The 6,467-nt window shown below is 29.1% G+C and overlaps 1 protein-coding gene across 3 annotated transcripts in view; it reads right to left on the bottom strand.

Annotated features, from left to right (window-relative positions):
* LOC124951669 (neuroligin-4, X-linked-like) overlaps nt 1-6,467 on the bottom strand; it is a 233,137-nt gene that overhangs the window by 148,482 nt on the left and 78,188 nt on the right. The gene's annotated exons all lie outside the window — the stretch shown is intronic.

The raw sequence follows: 6,467 nt of genomic DNA, 5'->3' as shown, positions 1-6,467 counted from the left end.
CCTGCAAACGGGTGTGTCTTTTCGACGAAACTGTTTCAAAGTCTTGCCTGTTATATTCGTGAAATTCAATCGGCTGCTTTACGCAACTTTTCATAATTTGGAAGAAGTTTGGTTTCTATCGTACGTAATGTAAGAAAATAAAGAGACGAAAAAGAGAAAGAGAAAGATAGAAAGATATTCTTCTGTGATGAGTTTGACGTAGTAATAGTACGCAATTATTTCGATGCATATGCTGTAAATTATTAATCATGATTTGTCTGATATAATCTTTTTGAATTATTTTTCTTTTCTTTCGACGACTGAAGTAAACCAATCGATTGATGTCAAGTATATTTCTTGTTAAAATTTATTTTATTTTTCAAAATATTTTATATGAAAGAGACATTTTTCTTATATTCTTTATAAAAATATTGTATTTAATGATATATTGTGATATATTAAATATAATATTAATGATAAACGAACAAAAAGTAATAGTAATAGAAACAAAATCAATGTTTATGATCGACATTGATTAAACGATTCTTTCAAATTGTTGACATTCTTGATAGTAATTTGATAAAAAACTAACAGCTCATGATCGATTGATGGAAAAGAGAAACAGATAAAACGAAGAATAAAGAATAAAAATGGAAAAAAAAGTAAAAAAAATAAACAATTTTATTAACATCAAAGCAAATTATTTCAAATCGTTTGATTCTCTATCTCTAAAACTGAAAGAAATTCGAGTTATGCGATGATATTGGCGATCTTTATAAGAAAAAAGTTGATAAACGTAAAGCGCTTAATATAATACCATCAATTTTTATCATCACGTTAACAATTATAAACGATTAGTCGATTCTACGTGAATCATTTCAAAATTTATCGCAAATTATTGTACTACATAGAAGTGTGCATTGTCGACTTTATCGTGTACCACGAGACATTTCGAGGGTTTTATCGATTTGCTCGAACGTTATACGCTCGGTAGGAATCGTATTACGAATTTAAAGTCGGTTTTTCTTTCGTGATCGAACGTCCGATTTTCAAGCGAAAATGTTTCTTTTCAGTTTGATCTCTAAGAAGAAAGATAAAACGGACACCATTGAAAATAATAAAAATCATATTACTTCAGAGCATTTAAAAGGGAAGAGAATAAAAAAACGTGATTAATTAATAAAGGAAATAATGAAACTTCTTTTTTCTTTTTTTTTTTTTTCTATATTCCTCTTATATCTATTAATTTATGAAATGACAAAGTAATATTATATAATAAATATAATAATATGATAACATAGTAACGAGTATGATATAATGATAATAGTATTTGTACGATAAATAATAATTTTTAAATGATTTAATAATTTTATAATTAAAAAATTATGTATTGTAATAAAATAAAATATATCGAAATAGTTTGGAAAACTTTATAAGAAACATTATTATAAATTATTATACATCGACGAGCATCGAAAATATAGTACCATAATATATTATCCATTCCACCAAAGATTTCTAAGAATTTTCAGGATGTCGTCCAAACGTAAGCTCGAAGCCAATTCTAATGTAACGTATAGAAGATCGTAAAAGCTTCACAGCGATTTCGCCTTTTCATCGTACTTCTCTCTCTCTCTTTCTCTCTCTCTCTCTTTCTCTCTCTTTCTCTCTCTCTCTCTCTCTCTCTCTCTCTCTCTCTCTCTCTCTCTACCTTCCTTTCTTACTTCTCTCCGTATCTTTTCTACTTCCTTTGTGGTCAGTACAGTAAGTCAGCAAATAAATACCTGAGCTGACTTCTTTATAACCATGAGAGAAAGCTCGAATCGCATGAAATGCGAAACACGTATAGGTATACAGTGTGAATACTCGATGTCAACTCGTAAAATATTTTTTGTTATCTATCAAATCAGATAGCTAGATAACTTGATAATAAAAATACAAAACTCTATTTATATTGATTTTGAATGAGAAGAGCTTATATAATTCAACTTATATAAAAGCAATATATCTGCATAAGCATATACATATATATATATATATATATATATATATATATATATATATATATATATATATATATACTTTGGTATATTAAAATGAAGACACTCTGTACATACAAATGCAAGAACGTTCCGTGATAAATAATCATTTTTCCTCTTAGAAAAAAAAAAAAAATAAATAAAAGAAGCAGAAAGATAATGATATGAATGGTATGTAAATGTCTAATGCGAAGGAAGCATGCGATCACTATTATAGTAATTTTATCGAAGTCTTTTTTGTCTTTGATTTATTATGGTAATATTAATCTCTAAAATTTAATTTTAGCCATTTATATATATATATCAATTTATCATTTTATTAAACATTATATATATATATATATATATATATATATATATATATATATATAATCTATAAAGCATCTTATATATAAAGTTTATTTCTTGAAGGAAACGAAAACGGAAGCTCTCTCTTAAGCATCTTCCGTTTGATGGATCGATGAACGACCAAGCACGACAATCGTGGCTACGTTGAACTGGCTGGAATGATCGATCGTTGCCGTCTTCTAAACGATCCTGACATGAGTATATTTCTCTCTCTCTCTCTCTCTCTCTCTCTTTCGCCCCCTCGCTTACTCATTCACTTACTCTCTCTCTCTCTCTCTCTCTCTCTATCTCTATCTCTCTCTATCTATCTATCTCTATCTCATCTCTCTTTCTCTCTCTCTCTCTCTCTCTATCTCTCTCTATCTATCTATCTCTATCTCATCTCTCTTTCTCTCTCTCTCTCTCTCTCTCTCTGTCTCTCTCTCTCTCTCGCACATACACATTTCCATCCATTCGTCCATTCGGCCACCCGATAAATCGCGATCACGTATAATTTGCGCCCGAAACGTTCAATCGATGCCTCTCTTTCTCTTTCTCTCTCTCTCCTCTCTTCCTCTCTCTTTCTCTCTCTCTCTCTCTCTCTCTCTCTCTCTGTATACAATATATATATATATATATATCTCTCTATTTCTCTCTTTGTCTCTCTCTCTCTATCTTTCGCTCTGCTTCCGATAGTCCAGCAATTTCGAGATTATCGGTATGCACGCGATTTGTCTCCTTCGTTCGATGCGAGTAAGAGTGATGGAATAAAACGATAGATATTACGCGATAGTGCTAAGTTATTGAATTTTTATTATACCTTTTAGATGAAAAATTTCAAGATAATTTCTTGAAGTAATCAATTTTTTATACAGTATTTTTCAATATTTTAAATTTAACATTAAAATATATAAATAACGTCCATTTAAAATTTCCATAACTCGTTCATAAAATAAAATAATTTATTATCGTAATGACAATGTTAAAATATCAAAATTATTACGATACAAAAAAATTTATTATTGATAATTTCTTTATAAAAAAAAAATATATATATATATATATATAAATTATAATGACATATGGTTATTTTTCAATAAAATAAAATAAAGTATTTTCTTTATGAAACTATTTCCTTTTTTTATTTGAATTTTTGTTTATTTTTTAACATTTAAATGAAATAGAGAAAATACGTATAAAAATCAATATCGAAAAGTAAAATGAGATGACGATATCGCGTTCCATTTCTTTCTCTATTTGTCCATTTCTGTTTTTCACCCTTTAACACAACCTCTTTGACTAACTTTTTTTTTTTTTTTTGTTAAACATATAGTATAAAGGAAGTTCGTCTTTGAGTTAGCCGGTTTCTCAAAATAGTTCTCATTATTACAAACGCATTGCCTCGTCCGCGTCGTTTCGTTAGTAGCTTATTGTGTTACATATATACAAGGTGGACTGTATAAAGCGTTGCAACGAACTATTATGTCGAGAGCTTTCAAATCCTATTTCTTTTTTTTTTTTGCGTGTATGTGAAACGTCGAGATTCGTTAAGGTATCTCTTGTACGTTAAACGTACCATTAATTACTTTCCTTTTATCTATTTTTTTTTTTTTCAACATCGACGAGAAAGCAAATAACACTCGTTCCATATGTTTTTTTTCTTAGGAAAAATTAGAACAAAAATTATATTCTATTCATCAAATTTATATATATCATCAACTTGCTCTATATATATAATATATATCTGCATAAAATAATTTGTTATTTTTTTATTCGTTCTTTTTTCTTTTTTTTTCTTTTTTTTTTTTTTTTTTTTGGAGCAATACGTAACAACACTTTAAATGGCCCACCTTATAAAACGAATATCTGTACCTCTATTATTTTACCTCCATTCTTTCTTCTGACTTTTGATAGAGGTGAAAGAATTCTAACGGACTCGTAATACATTCACTCGCCACTTGCTCGTTCTCTTTTATCAACATTTTTACTGTTCCCTCATACAATCGTGTTCCTCTTTGATGCGTTTGATGCCTAGCACACGCTAGTCACTTTATAATTGAATATGCGCGCGTTTCATGTAACTTTCGGCCGATAAGTTCAAAGGGTTAATATTAAAATTGAAGCTCGTTCGTTAATTTTTTCTTTCTTCTTATTTCTTTCTACACTACGGTTTCGATGCTTCCCTTTGCTTTTATCGATTTTGTCGTCAAGTTTTTTTTAAACGAAAAATCCGACGGTAAAGAGGTAATCCAGTAAACAAGGCAAACTATCCAAATTAGCAGGGACGCCGTTTTTCTTTTACGATAACGTCCAACATTATACGAACAAGATAATCACGTGAAATTATTTCAGAAATATCTTCCATTTCTAAAATATCTTCCATTTCTGAAATAGAAGATATTTTTATTAGATAAATATAGTATTTTTGTAAATAAATTTATTAAGAACTCATTAGAAATTTTAAAACTTCTTTCCTTTTATAATAATAATCATTAATCTTCGAAATTTCTTTCTTATTAATTCTAATAGATATAATCTTTATGTTACTTTTAAATTTATACTTTAAAAATTGTTAAAACAAATAAAGATGATCGTGTTTTGAACGATAATTTGAAAAGATATATAATAACTTTATAATAAAATATAATATAATAATTCTACAATAACATATATGTATATAATAATTTTATAATTTTACGATAACATATATATATATATATATATATATATATATATATATATGTATATATATATGTTATCGTAATATATATATTATTTGATATTTACATTAATTACATATATTATTAATTTTTGGCGAGAATAATATTTAAACAAAATATCCTATGAAATAAATAAATAAGAGTTGCAAAATTTTCAAGAAGAAAAATGTTTTGCATAGAAGGTCGAGGAGTAAAAGGGTACACTAATACGTTCTACGTAGTATGAGTAACAGCAAGCATGTGGCTTTCGCATTCTCGCACATTCAACTCAACTCATCTACTATTTCTACCCTCTTTCTTCGTACTCTGACCCTCCCTTCTAAGTTCACGTCCGGACGATGACTAGCCTGCACATCGCCTTCCTCATTATTCTTTTTTTCAATTTTCACGACGCTCTCTGCGTGCCGGCTTCTTCACTTTTCTTGTTTCTTTTCTTTCTTCTTTTCACCCCTCTATGGTGACATTCTCGAACGTGACGCTGAACTGATGCATTCTCTTTCTTTCTTTCTTTGTTTCTTTCTTTCTTTGTTTCTTTCTTTCTTCTTTTTTTTTTTCTTTCCTTTCATACTTTCTTTCTGTCTCTCTGTTTGTAGTAGAACTTCGTCAAATACAATACTCTTAAGATATTGTAAAGAATTTAATTAAAACAATAACTTTTTTTTTTGTTTCTTTTTTTTTCTTTTCTTTTTTTTTTTGTTTCGAGGAAAGATACAGATATAAATTTAAACAAATATAATTACAAGAAGTTAAGGGAGAATTGTATTCATTACAATGAATTCGTGCTCTTAATAAATAACGTAGATCGATCAAGTAGATTCAATTGTAAATTTTTACCATTTACATTTATCATTGACGTATCGTCGATAATTCATCTGCCAAAAATTGAAATAATAAAAAGGTCTAAGGTATACCCAAGAGAGAAACTTAATATTTATGCGAAAGTCATAATAAATCGTGAAACATTTCCCGATGTATCGAACTTTCGATCGAGAAGGGATGTGTGACGATAATATCGAGATCATATTTACCAACCGATAAAACCATCCTCGATATAGAAACGCGTTCTTAAATAATTCAACCGAGACATATTTACATACGTTTTATCTGAAACAAGTATCATGATACTGAAAAGTTACTTTCCTTTTTTTATATTTTCTTTCTTTCGAAGCATCCTTTCGAACGTACTAGAGAATTAAATTCAAAGTTTGAGCGTAAAAGAGACAGGCTAAAGGGCATCGAAGAAAGAAGGGATCGGGGATGTTGGGTGGAGGTGGGTGGAGGTGGGTGGAGGTTCTATAAGAAAAACGCGATGGAAGGTGGGCTTTAACTGGTGGAAACAATCTTCCTCGTTGTATAAGATCTTATAGATGTGGCGGTGGTTAAAGGCGTCGTTACCGTTGGA

Source organism: Vespa velutina, chromosome 9 (assembly GCF_912470025.1).
Source record: "Vespa velutina chromosome 9, iVesVel2.1, whole genome shotgun sequence".
Classification (NCBI taxonomy): Eukaryota; Metazoa; Arthropoda; class Insecta; order Hymenoptera; family Vespidae; genus Vespa; species Vespa velutina.
Note: the sequence above shows the minus strand (reverse complement) of the source record. Positions and strands in the feature narration are given on the sequence as shown.